The sequence below is a fragment of the Equus quagga genome, chromosome 12, assembly GCF_021613505.1.
Source record: "Equus quagga isolate Etosha38 chromosome 12, UCLA_HA_Equagga_1.0, whole genome shotgun sequence".
NCBI lineage: Eukaryota > Metazoa > Chordata > Mammalia > Perissodactyla > Equidae > Equus > Equus quagga.
The window spans coordinates 26019252-26033678 of NC_060278.1; the positions used below are offsets into that span (position 1 = coordinate 26019252).

The window sequence follows — 14427 nt, forward strand, 5'->3', positions numbered from 1 at the left end:
TGGGGGTGAGCTGGTCCTCCAGGAGCCTGCCGTCCCTTGGAACCTGGACCACATGGCCCTTCCTTCTGTCAAGTTCACTTTCTCATACCATAACCCTCTCTGCTCTCCACCCAGCTGGCCCCTCGGGGCAGCTGCTCCTTGAAAGATTCCTATCCCAGATCCTGATCCTGGATTCTGCAGTTTTAGAAACTCAGTTTCGGCTGGGTAATCCATACCTGATGAAAACGTGCCCTATCCATCATGGAGGGTCTACCTCACAACATAACCAGTATCTTCCCAATCCCCTAGGAGACTAAAGCACAAATCAAATCCATTCTTTGTGAGCAGACATATTTGAAAAAATGATAATAAAGGAAAGAGGGTGTTTCCAAAGGATATTGATATCAAGCTAACAGAGGCTTATCTGTGTCTGCAGTTGAGCAACATATCTCTTGAAATAAATATTTTCACCTTATTAAGAAGCGTGGTTAAGTACAATTGAACAATTCAGATGCCAGGAAGATGAATTCTTATTATCCAGTCCTCCTCTTCAATATTCTTTATCAATCCTCAGGATCTCCATCATTAAAAGCTTATCTTTAATTACCTCAAGTAAAATTTTTCCAGATGATTCTTTATTGCCTTTATTTATATTTTATGGTGGTTACTTTGTGATACTTTGATGTCATGGACATGCTACCTCCAAAAAAACAATGTACAGAGAGTCATAACTACCCCCACTTGTACTTTGTGCCATCTTTATTGGATTCCATTTAGAAATGGTCATGAACTGTCTTTTGCTCAAGTTGGGAAACATTCTATTTTTTAACATTTTTGAGGCATTTACCCACTGACTATAACGTGGAATTCAAAGTTTTCTTTACTAAATTTTTGCCTTTATAGCACAAATACTTTGTATGATCTACTCTGTACAAGGCACAGTGCTAGGCACCCTGGAGAGGCACAGAGAGAACAACATGCGCACAAATACGTGGTGGGGGAGACGTCAATGGGCTGCCGCTCAGAGCAGGAGTGGCAGGGTGTATGGCAGGATTTCAGAGAGAGAGAGGGATTGAGAGATTACTGTGAAAACAAGTGGTCAGGGGGAGCCTCACGGAGAAGGGAGAGGAGCCTAGAGTCATACCAGTGGGGGCCCCGAAGTCCTGGAGACACCAGCTTGTCGAACTCCTTCTCTCATCAACTAAGAAAAAAGGACTCAAAGACTTAATGGTTTGTTTGAGGTCACACAACATTAAGCTTAACTTGTTGCCATGCTGAATGATAGCAGAAGAGAGCCAGAGAGCCAGAGACATGGAGAAAGACAGACACAGAGAGATAGAGACCCAGAGACAGAGAGAGGGAGATAATGACCACATCTGCCACACAGTTTGAGCTCACTGAATTCCTGATGAATTCTCCATTACCTGGGAAACCAACCCTGTTTCTGACTACACAGAAAGGACTTGATAAATATGGTGATGTTACATCCCATTTTCATATATCCATTTTATTGGGGTTGACACAGACAGAAAAGTACGCAAGCCACAAACGTGCAGTTCGATGAAGTGTTACAAAGTAGACATACCTATGTAACAACCTCCTACATCAAGTGATCAAACCCCATCAACGCAGCCAAGGCCACCCTGATGCCCCCTCCAGACACTAGACCACCCGCCCCTCCAAAGGTGAGAACTACTATCCTGACTTTTCATAGCATAAATTCATTATACCCATTTTTGAGCTTTACATAAATGAAACCACATGGAGTGTGTTCATTTAGACCTGATGCCATTCACTCAGCATTACGATTGTGAGATTTGTTCATACTGTAGCAGTAATTTGTCAGTTTTCACGGCAGCATCGTATCCATTGATTGACATGCCACAATGTAACGACGCATTCTACAGGGGATGGACACTTAGGCTGTTTCCAGCATGCGGTGATTGTGAATAGTGCTGTGATGAATATGTTGTATACATCTTTTAGTGCATGTCGATGTACACATATCTGTGGATTAGGTAGTCATGGAATGCCTGGGTCACAGGGCACCCATATGCTCGGGTTTCGTAAATGCTGCCAGTTTCCCAAGGTTGTACCAATTTGCATGAGAATTTCATTTTCTCCACATCTTCCCCATAATGTACATAATGGATTCACTATGTCCAGGGAGTTACAAAGTAGATCATGGAATTTCTGGAATTTTCCTTCTTAGCTAAGAAATAGAAGGAAGAATTTAAGTTTAGCACCGTGGGAGAGGTCTCCGTTCTGTCCAATGAAATTGCAAGGAAAAGAGAAAGTGTGAACCTGCAAAAAGTAAGCAAATGTAGAGAGGTTTGGGGAAACAAATGCAATAGTCTTTTTTTTTCAATTCTCCCTAGTGTTTGACATTCTATGGAATATGCAAAAGGCCATAATACCCTCACGACCTATGTCTAAAGACTTTCAGTGCATTTACTGTTTGGTTTCCTTAGCTGGGGTTCTCTCTATGTTCCCAGGAAAAGCAGCAGCTTGGTAATAAAGTGTGGTGGCTCGAGCATGCTACACCTTGCTGTGTCACCCAGAAGCCTTTGAAGTTCTTGAGTTTTTAAGCCCTTTTAAGTTCCTTTGGCAGGTCAGGTCACATGATATAAAGGTCCTCAAGCAACAGCTTTCTTGCCTTTGGCTTGGAGAAAAGAGTTCTTAGCGTGATTAAAACTTAATCCACATTTTTGCAGCCCTCTCAGACTTATGTAACACCTAAATTTATTTACTTAATCTGGCAATTCAGTATCACTTGCTTTAGTCTCCCCAAAGCCTTTTCCTCCGGTTAAAAGCACACGATCCAATTAGTGAACACGCAGTTGGTAGTTGTCTTTCCCTGTGCAGTGGAAACTGCTTAAAATGAGTTACGTTTGAAGAAAAAAAGTAAAGCCATTCTGTGGAGTGATAAGGGCAGATTTACATAGTATCATTCTTCATTCTTCAAGGTATTTTTTTGTGTGGGAGTAATTTTTGTCCTTTAGAAAAAGCAAAGTAACTCGTCCAATTGAGCAACCAGAGCATTCCAAACAACTGCCGAAAAATCTTATTTGTCATTCTTTGAAAAATGAAAACATCAACAAATCAAATAAAAATCAAACAATTAAAAAACGTGCTGTGGACTGTCAGCTACAAATTGCATGAAGTAGATAGTTTGAGCTCCAGTCTTGAGACCTGCGCCCTCAGCCACAACCAGGATAAGATGCCAAAGTATGAACAGTTATCTTTATATTTTGAGATTATGAGGGATTTAAATTTTCTTTTATATATATTTTTATAGTTTCCAAATGTTCTATGATGAATATTCATTAGTTTATCATCAAGCAAACAAAAAAGTTATTTCTAAAGTAAAATAATTCCAAAAACTATGCACAGATAAAAGAATGTAAAGAAATATAAAAAAAGGTTAATTGTCTTTGGATTGTGGGATTCTGGGTAATCTTTTTTTTCTTTTTCCTTTTCTCTAATTTCTAGATGTGTGTGCATGCGTGCATGTGCAAGTGAATGCATAACTTTTACCAGAGGAAAAATAATAAACATTATTTTTCAAAATCTGCATGCAGCATATGACCCTTATTTTTAACCTCTATAGTTGGTGACCAGAATTCTCTAGACGCTTCAGCGCAGGTCCAAATGAGTGTCATCTGGGTTCTGAGTCTGGCTCTGCCATTCATTTGCTGTGTGATCTTGGATAAGTTAATTATCCTCTCTGAGCCTCAATGTTCTCATCTGTAAAGTATGAATTACCTCACCCATGTTACAGGATTGTTATGAGGGTTAAATAAGATCACGTGAATAACAAACCATGGTACAATGGGCAACACAGGGTAGGTGCTTATTCAAAGTACAGCAAGCTCTTCCTAAGGTTTATAGAGATTAACTTTATAGGCTTATGGACTTTATCAATCTTCCCTATGAAATTGGCAGGATGTCATATGACTATCTCTCCGTTTATCAGTTTTAACACAAACACTTAGAGGAAAGGAGTTGTGAAATAATGCATGACATTTGTAATCTAGAAAAATAAGTATATCTTCCAATTTCAAACAGACACCACATATCTTTGATTTTTGAGCATAGCATCTCCATCAGGTTCTAATATGAGGTGTAAAAAGATTAATTTGTTTTATTTTTAGTGTTGCTTAAATGTACAAATACAAGCTCCATGATTACTTAACTGTAAGTAAAACATCTGCTCTCCAAATTACATGCTGAATTCCAAACAGAGGGCTTTGCTTCTTTTGTCTGCTAACTCTGTTTAGTGACAAGCAGAAAAAGAGACAGGAAAGAAGAAGAAAATGTCAGCTTAAATCTACTTACAACCCATGAGTCAATACAAGTTTAAAAAAATAACCAGTCTCAAGGGCTGCCATTGGGGGGCTAAAAACAAAACTTTCAAGGGTGAGATGGTTGGGTTGGTAAGACCATGAAACAGAGCACGTCAAACTGACTCACACAACAGCCAAATATGGTCAACTTGGCCTCATTAAGCTATGTTCTAACCACTGAGAAAAAAGGAAATTCCTTATATTTTTGTTTCACAAAATTTTTACTTTAAAGTGAACGGTTGAAACTTTGGTGTAGTCAAGAAAATTGTACACAAAGAAGAGCATAATGATGTCCAATGTTTTCCTGGCCATCAGAGCATGACATCCTTGACAGTAATAAAAATCTTTTTATACCAGTGAATATGTTAAGTTAGCAATGACCACAATCGCAAATTTTGTTATATTCCCCATGACTGACAACTAGAACTTTCTTTCAATTGACATTTATTCTCAGAATTTTATAGCTGGAAGATACCTGATAGAATATTCCATGTAGTCAAACGTACTTTTGTGAAATGAAGAGTCCCTCCCTCCATTTGCATGTGTGTGTGTGCGCACACATGGTAACAGCAGAATAAAACCATATATAGTACATGCTTGAGGGGTATGGATTGAAGGAGAAGGGAGTCATGAGGGGCAGGTGTGGCATTTCCCTTGTTAAAACGTGATCGAGAGATAAAGTGGTCCACACTAAAGTCAGGTACCTTCACTGATAGATTTTCAAATCCAGGGGCAATTGCACTATGTCAAATTGTAGACTTGCAATAATCAAATTTATAAATATGACAGAAGGCTTCATCTTGATTTCCTCCTCCTGGATTCACAGATTAATTCTCAGACTTAACAACCTTTCCTGGGGAGGAATTCTCATCAAAATGTACGGCCTTTCTGACATTCAGGTTGCTGTTGCTTTTCCGCTGGTGGAACAGCATCACTAAAAAATGGTCTGTATAGATTACTCTATCTAATCAATATCTCTTTAATTTCAGACAAAAGTTTACATCCATTTGGGCTATACTCCTCAAGCTGATATCCCAGCTCACCAAATCCAGAACTGTTTCTGCAGGAACCTAGAAATACTGGACCTTCTCTCTCCTCCTGATTCTACCCTCAGAACTTACAAACACGCCAGAGTTTATTGTGCTAACTTGTAACTATGTTAAAGCAACCTTGCGAATCTTACTCACTATCTGATTCAGATACCTATGTTATAATTGAGTCTCTTCACTGGCAGTGATGACTTGAAAAAAAACCCAGGCCCTTAGGATTTCAGAAGCTATGACTAAAATAAGACAATATTGTGTTTTCATAACTGCCCTACCTTTTTTAAAAAAAATAAGGAGGGACACTTTCATGCTCAATTTCATTCTTTTATGATGTAATAGTAATTGATGCTCAGGAAAAAAACGATCTACTCTAAATGTTCTGCATCATTAAAGGCTAAATTTTGTTTTATTTTCTACGGTTGTATTATTAAGTGGGCATTTTGATACATTATAATTTGCAAATTGGCCATCTATACGCGTGTTAACTCTTTTCTTCTTAGGAGGCCCTCCTTATCAGGACATCGGCAAACATACACAATTCTTTTTACTGTTTCAAGAGTCAGACTATAGTTTCAGCTCCTGTCTTGCTTCTGTTCGTCTGCTGCAAAAATCATGGATTTGAGTGTAACAGACTGGCCGTCAACTCACACCCCCCCACCACTTACTGGCTTGATGAACCTGGCAAGTCACTTCTTTGACTTCTAAGACTCAGCTATGGTATCTGTAAGATGAAGAGGACATTACCCATCTCATAGGATTCGTTGTAAGAATCCAATGAAATATTAAAATAAAGTGTTTAACACCATGTCCTGACACACGTCATAAATGCACAATAAATATTAGCTAGCATTAGGTTCACTCATCATCTCTTTCTTTCTTTTCTTTTGGTGAGGAAGATTGGTGCTGAGTTAACATCTGTTGTCAATCTTCCTCTTTTTGCTTGAGGAAGATTGTCCCTGAGCTAATATCTGTGCCAATCCTCCTCTGTTTTGTACGTGGGATGCCACCATAGGGTGGCTTGATGAGCGGTGTGTAGGTCCATTCCCAGGATGCGAACCCCAGGACACCGAAGCAGAGTGCACGAACTTAACCACTACACCACTAGGCCAGCCCCATCATCTCTTTTTCTTAAATTAAGACTTAGAACCTACCTCCCCTATGTCGTCTAAGATTTTAAAATTAGCTTAACATTACTAAGCAGTATAATAACAACCAAACTTTCACAAGTACCACCTTATGAACATTGTTCCTTTTTCCCTCAGCGTTCTCCTTTCCCCACAGGGTCTGCAAGAGTTGGTATCAATCTTCTTATCAGCAGTAATCAAAGTTTATTTTCTCCCCAAGGGGAGGGCCAATTTTTGCTTCAGGTTTTGAGCTCTCTTTTCGCAATAACAATTTCTAAATTCTAATTATCCTTTTTTCCCACTTGACAGTATAAAGTCAAACTAAAGACAAAAAAAAAAAAAAAAACTTCCTTTCCCTTGTCCAAACTGTGAATTTAAAATATCTGGTTTTTGTCTGTGCTTCTGTCGCTTCGACCCATAGCTCCCAGAACACTTTTGACATTTTCTGAATAAACTGATGCTAGACTCCACGTGTTTTTCATGTCTTTGGTTGGGGTAGATCATTGCCTTCTGATTCCGTGCTGAGTCTTCTGAGGCTTCAGGTGGCCCACTTTACAATCAGTCTCTGCCAGGCCTTAGGAAAAGTGGATAGCTAAATTCCTCGGGAAACAGCCCAAACTGGTTTCCTCTGAGTACTGATTTTGTGCAGACAGAAGTGTCCTTGTTACCTAATCTATGCTCCAATTGTCCATGTTTGTCATATCCCACTTCTCCCCAAATACCATCTTTCTCCAAATTGGGGCTCACCATAAGAAGATTTTCTTTTTAATTTCTATCCTAAACCCTTTATAGGTGGTTAACCTCACAGAGGGCGCAAGAGGTGGTCTCTTTGGGAGATAGAGCAAAATCATCAACTAGGTCCAAAAGCAAAGCAAAGCGATGCCTCAAGCTCCCTTTTGGAAATCCCAGGTGGGAGGAAGATGGATGGCTGTATCTCCAAGGATAAGACTCATGGGAGTCATTTATTCCTTAGGTCGGGATCCAAAAAGCAGGAATTAAGTCTTTCCCGGTTAAAGTGAACTGAAACCTCTGCCCACAGTCTGTCAGCACGATTCCAGGAACCTTCAGGGCAGAAACTGAAGGAGGAAAAGAAGCACAAAACTGAAAGTTGGGGTGTGTTTAACGTAGAGAGTGGAACCTCACCACCCACATGTAGTCCCCTCCAGGAAATGCCATTTCCTCTTCCAGGAAACAAACGTGTGGAGAACTTCCGAGCAGCAGCCATGTCGCTAAAACAATGAGGCAATGTCTGCTGTGAAGCAGAAATGCCTCGTAGGCTGCAGAAGGAGAAGGCTGGCCATGCAGGATGCGGGGCTCAACAGTTCTAGAGGAATCCCGAATGTCTAGCATGTATCAAGAACAAACTTGGATTTTTTCCTTTTAGATGAGATTCAAAACAGAACAAAATAAATCCCCTTTCTAGATATAGGAAGAATATTGTTTTAATAGATCCAGTCTTCAGATGAATGGATTTCCAATGGTAGGACGATATGGTTCTAGAATAGGATGGTAGCATGGGTCTCCAGAGACCAGCTGTCCAGAAAAGAGAGAAGCAGAGGATGGAAGGAGTGGTTCTAGGATGGAGATGGTATTCAACAGTGCTGGAGGGGGCTGTTCCAGACTGGCCTGAGTTCGAATCCTGATCTGGTACTTTATTTTTTATTTTAGTTTTTTGGAGGAAGATGAGCCCTGAGCTAACATCTGCAGGCAATCCTCCTCTTTTTTTGCTGAGGAAGACTGGCCCTGAGCTAACATCCGTGCCCATCTTCCTCTACTTTGTACACGGACTCCTGCCACAGCATGGCTTGACAAGCGGTGTCATGTCCACACCAGGTATCCGAACCAGCGAACCCCAGGCTGTTGAAGTGGAATGTGCAAACTTAACCACTGTGCCACCGGGCCGGCCGCTGGTACTTTCTTAATAGTGGGAACCTGGGCAAGTTGCACAATCCTTCCAAAGCTCGTTATTCTCATCTCTCAAATGGAGATGATGATATAACATCCACCTCCTAAGATTGTTATGAGGATTAAGTGAATGGTGCATCAAAAAGTGCTGCTTACAATGCCTGCTATATAGGCACGGGGTACATGATCATCAGCAGCATCATTATTTGAAGCTTTTTTTAAAAGCCACTGACTATTGACTAAATTAAAAGGACATGTGAATTTCCCTAGAGCTCCTATATGTCCTTTACCTCCTTCTCAAATAGCCAGTGAAAACCCCAGCAACGGGGAATGGGTGGGTTTACTATCTCAGCATCTGCCATCTCTTCTCCAGGTGACGCGCTCCGTATAAGGATAGCTGGAGAAGAGCCAGGAGGAAGGTGTCTTGAGCTGGAAGTTTCTAATTTGCAGACTGCAGTGGGGGTCATTCTTCCAGCTCTGCCACCTTGTTCCAGCCATAGGCATGTTTTCCCACTAAATTTCAATAGCAAATATACAATCAGTGCCTACTATGTGCCAGGCTTTAGTGATGTGAGCTGGAGCATCCAAGGTTCTGTCCACCCTCATGCCTCCTGGCTAGAGTCTTCTAAAAGATGGCAGCCTGTCTACTGGATGATCCTGGCCTGCAGGTCCATTCAATGCTGTTTGATATTAACAAACGGGGGAGAGGGGCTAGTAATTTTCATGGAACATACTTTTTGCCCTTAAAAGGTGTGTGTGTGTGTTTGCTTTGCTGAGTTCCTATAGATCAGGGGAAAGAGTCGCCATAGCTGGCTTCCTAGCACAGGCCTGCCACAAGGCAGTCACGTGAATTAACTGTCACCAAACCTCCCGGGCCCCAGTTTTTCATCTTTAAATTAAAAGTTGGGAACCAGTTGTAGTCTGAGGTCCTTTTCAGCTGACACTGTACTTCCGTGATCAGAAGCTTGCTAATCCAAGGTTTGCCTCTTTTATGCCTTTTTAATCTCCCTAAAAAAAAGAGATTATTGTTTTACTTCACAGACTAATCTGGTCTTAGAGTGTTGTAGCAAAAAAAAAGAAAAGAAAAAAAGGCTTAACCAAGTACATTTTAATCATTTAATGTCATAATGGAAATGGAACAGCTCTATCCTAGTATTGGTAACCAGACATAAAGCTTTACTAACCTGCATGAAAAATTAATTCTATGGCGCATGAGAAGAACCACCCCAGTGGTCGTCGTCATGACCATCATTAGTGTCAACCGCAGAAAAATCTTCAAATGAAAATGCACTGTAACGTTACATTGCAGCTTCAAGGGCGGTCAAGTTTAAAGCGGTGCACCTCTGGAAGTTATATATAAAATGACAGTTGTGCAGAAGCAGAAAATCAAAATCATAGGTAGAACGCAACCCGAATAAGATTTTTTCACCAGACAGAATTGCACCGACTTCTCAGGCAGGTAAATTTAAAAGAGTCATGTTCACAAGTCCTTTCGAGAGTGTAAAAACAGACAAAACAGAGTTCTCTTTACCGAATGACCTTGATCTTTCCAACGAGAAGGATCGTTTTGGTTTTTCGGTTTGGGTAGATGGAGAAGCAGGTGCTCTCAAGCTCCGTTTTCCTTGCGCTCAGCATGTGGCTGATGCTAGGCGCCCCTTGCGGGCCCTCCTTCAGCATCCTCGCCCCGGGGGGGCACCCCATCCGCATCTTCTCCCGGTCGGAGCGCAGCGGAGCGAGAGGCGCGAGGAAGGAGCGAGGCTGGAGGGGAGGGGCGGGCGCAGAGGCGGAGACCAGGCGCTCGGCACCGCGGGGCGCGCGGGCCGCGGGTTCCTGGGCGGCGTCCGGGGAGCCCGCTCGGGGCGGTCGGGGCGCAGGGTGACGAGCGCCCCCTGGCCGGCGCCGCCTGCGGGCGCACCCACCGCTCCGGCCCCGCCAGTGCCCCCGGCAGCGCCGAGCAGCCGCGCGCCCGGACCGGAGCCCACCCTGCAGGTAGGTCCCTGCGCTCGTCGCCGGCCCCGGGAGGGCAGGGGGTCCGCCCTGGGCCAGCACCGCGGCCCGGCGAGGGGAGGCCCACCCCAGTCCCGCTTTGAGATGTTCCAGGAAGAGGGGAGCAGGATGAGAGCGAAATCGAAAAGACACTCGAGCGCAGCAAACTTCTGGTCATTTGTTTCCCGTGGTTTCTTGCGTGCCCGTTGCGCAGGACGCTGCGGACCTTGGCCGTGGGGCGGCCACTGGGTCTGGGGCCGAGGGCGCCTCCTCTTTCCTTCTCGGGTTTTGTTTGTTTGGTTTTTTTTTTCTTGTCTTACTCTCACCTGAATTAATGGGGGAGGGAGAGAGGGAAGAAGGCGGCGTAAACTTTTAAATTCTTGGCAAGCATTTCTAAGGAGAGATGTTTGAGACAGATGGCAACCTGTCTGCTGAGGAGAATAACTTGTTTTCTTGGAATTTGCTAGAGCAGGGGACAGGGCTGCTAAAACTCACGCTTTGAAACAAACCGCGTCTCTTTTCCAGGGCTTGGGGTGGGGTGACGCCGGTCTCTGATAGATACCAAAAAACCAAAGCCTGGTGCTCAGTCCTGTAACCTTGAGTGAGATTGTTTATCAGCGTGAGGGACTTTAACGTGAGGGCTACATGTTAGAGTAGAGTTCAATGTCTTTATTTTATTGGATTTGTGAGAGCCCCGGTTATCAATGTGAAATGGACTGTTCGTGCTAAAGGCTTGGGGCACTCCCCGTGGGCATGAATGAAGAGAGACCCAAAGGCTGGCTCTGCTGGGAGATTCTGGTTATTTCTGCAAGGAGAGTGCCACTTGCCGCCTTGTCCTTGGGGGACGTCCTGCTCAAAGTGGTGCTAATAAAAGACGATTCAGTAATGGCACAAGCTGACAAGAAGTGTGGGGTGGTGACATGGAAAGAAGAATGAAGACGCACTCTCTCCCTGTCCGTGATGAGAATGAAACAACCCTATGTAGTGTGCGGGGTCCGCAGGCGCCAGGGGCCCTTTCTGAACACATCTGGCAGCTCCACTCCGTTGTTGATCCCCTTGCATTGTCCTCTAGAAGCTGTGATCACCACCGGTCCTTTCCTGGCCGAGCATGTTTGATAGACAGACAAATCCTATTTGTAAGGTCCTGGGTCCCCTCCACGCCCACCCCACACCCCAACCTGGTGAATCCCATCTTCCTTTTTTCCCTAACTTATCTTTGGTAACTCTTGTAAAATGGCAGGCTTACGGCAGTTGCTTCATCTCCTCTGAAAATGCTGTGTCTAGTGGGAAGGAGGGTGACATTTACTAATTTGGTTGCAAATTCCTTTTGAAGTTTATGCACAGCTGTTTAAAACCCCTCTGCGCCCGGGGCCATTGTCTGATGCAGGTGTCTGCCACAGAATGATCTTGTTCTCTTTCTTCTGCTGATTGGAACATACATATATTTAAAGATGCAGCATAGGAAGAGCTTCTGAAACATCAGAGCCTCAGCTGTGAAGCTCCTCCAAGTTAGCGACTGAGTCTAAATTAAGTTGGTTTTTTTTTTTTTTCTTTCGCCAACTTTTATCTCTGATTTCAAGAGAAACCTGTTCGGCGTCACCAGCCTTTGTTTTGGCCTCCTGTGATTTTTTTGTAAACTTTTAAAATGTAAACTTCCAGGGAGGACTCTCATCACCATCGTCCGCCTTGTCATGTTCACTTCCGCCACTGTCTTGTGCTGGCGTGGCTCAGGATGGCAAGTGGCTCTGGGGCAGATTTCGTTGGTTGTCCTACCAAGTCGACCTCCCGAAGACAGAAACTCCTTTACTGAGTCTGCCTTGAACAAACATGGGTCAGCTACTGGAACTGGGATTTCTTTTGCTGATGTCCCAATTTTCTTTCTCATATGCAGGGGTATAGTTCGATTATTCACACCTTGGTCCCTCTAATAATCTCAAAGATGCCTTTGAACATGAATTCTCGATTTCTTGTGCTCACAGCAGGTACTGGGGGCTCCCCTGAATAGCCCGTTTGTCTTTGGTCATTTCCAACTAGGATCCCCATCCCGTTGTAATATGGCCTCTCTCTTCTGTGGACAAGAGGAAATGCTTGTGTATAATGAATTTGATGTTTTCTCTACATTCCCTGTGGACTGGGTTTGGGATTTCTTTCAAGAGTGAGGGCTTATGGTACAAATCTGTAACTGGCATTCAGGAGTAAATCTCCACAAATCTCTTTATAATACAGTATTTAATGATACGACATTTGCTTTCCCTTAAAATAGGAATTAGAATTAGTGCTTCTGTTTTTAAGGCATTTCATGTTTTGGAATTACTGATTATGTTGTCTGCCCCTGAAAACACTGCTGATATTTCAGTCTGATGTGGTTGTTGATAAGGGTGTATTTGATTTCAGGTGACTTCCTTTTTATAGGGTTCATTCTTTCATTTCTTTTTTTTTCAAGTATTTTCCCCCAAATCATTTAAAATAAAAAATTGTTACATGATGAAAAAACCCCAGAGAACACAAATGTATCATGTGATTCCATAGTTATATAATTTCATTGCCCCAAATCAACTCTGTCATTAAAAGTAGAGAAATTAGTCTTGTGGTGACGTACACAGCATTAAACTCGCTCTTTCTGTTTCTGTGCATTGTTGTAGAACTTTGTCTCATTTTCAAGCAGCAATGCATCTAACTTGGCTTTTTCATACATATTCTAGCGGGTAAGGCAGAAATCAAGAGAAACGCATAGAAAAACATGATGTTGAGGGAAAAGGTGAATGAAAAGTTGTTTTCTTGCAATAATGGAAACATCTTTCATTATTTTAACTCGTCAACCATTTATATGCAAATTCACATTGCTCTGTCTTCTAAAAATACCCTTGGGGCAAAATGAGAATCAGAGGTCTCAGAAATTAGGAATAGCTCACTCTAAGCCCGGAATCATAGATTTCTGCTCTGGGATACAATTAGCAGGTATTTTGAAGGCGCTCACTGTGGCTGCACATACAGGTCGCTATAGGTTGATGTTAACTTTTGATTTAAGCTAATAATATTGATGATAATAATCATTGAGCCAACAAAAGCAATAAAGCATGGTTTTATTGATTATTTATAATTTACGTGCCAGATATTATACTCAGAATTTTATTTGTATTTGACAAACATTACTATCTCATTTAATCTTCGCAAAGCTTTTAGAAATTAGGTATTATTATTATTATCACCATCATCCTCATTTTACAGATGAGGAAGCTGAGGCTCAGACTTGCCTGACCACCAAGCAGTTGCCATAAACCACAGAGCTGGCAACCTACCAATTAAATGTTTTTAAATTCTGGTAAAATACACATAACATAAAATTTACCATCTTAATCATTGTTAAATGGCCAGTTCAGTGGCATTAAGTACATTCACGTTGTTGTGCGACCACCACCACCATCCATCCACAGAACTCTTTTCATCTTGCAAAACTGAAACTCTGTCCTCATTAAATGATGACTCCCCACTTCCCCTCCCCTAGCCCCTGCCAACCTCTGTTCCTCTTTCTGTCTCTATGAATTTGATGACTCTAGGGATCTCATATAAAGGGAATCATACAGTATTTGTCTTTTTGTGACTTGCTGTTTCACTTAGCGTAATGTCCTTCAGGTTCATCTATGTTTGTCACATGTGTCAGAATTTGCTTCCTCTTTAAGGCTGTGTAATATTCCATTATAGGTATATATTCCACTTTGCTCATCTGTTCATCTGTTCATGGGCACTTGGGTTACTTCCACGTTTTGGTCTATAAATAGTGCTGCTGCAAACATTGGTGTACAAATATCTCTTCAATTCTCTGCTTTCAGTTCTTTTCGCTATGTACCCAGAAGTGGAATTGCTGGAGTAAATGATAATTCTCTGTTTACGTTTCGAGTTACCACCATACTGTTTTCCACGGCGACTGCACCAACTTACATTCCCACCAACTGTGCACCAGGGTTTTAGTTTCTTCACATCCTCGCCAACACTTGTTATTTTCTGGTTTTTTGACTGCAGCCATCCTAATGGGTGTGAGGT

The 14427-nt window shown here is 42.4% G+C and overlaps 1 protein-coding gene across 1 annotated transcript in view; it reads left to right on the plus strand.

Moving 5' to 3' along the window:
- The first annotated feature begins 10256 nt into the window (after positions 1-10256).
- Positions 10257-14427, plus strand: part of PRKCQ (protein kinase C theta) — a 119923-nt gene continuing 115752 nt past the window's right edge. The window contains exon 1 of the mRNA XM_046680114.1: positions 10257-10389. The gene's annotated coding sequence lies outside the window, so the exon portion shown is untranslated. The remainder of the gene's footprint in view (positions 10390-14427) is intronic.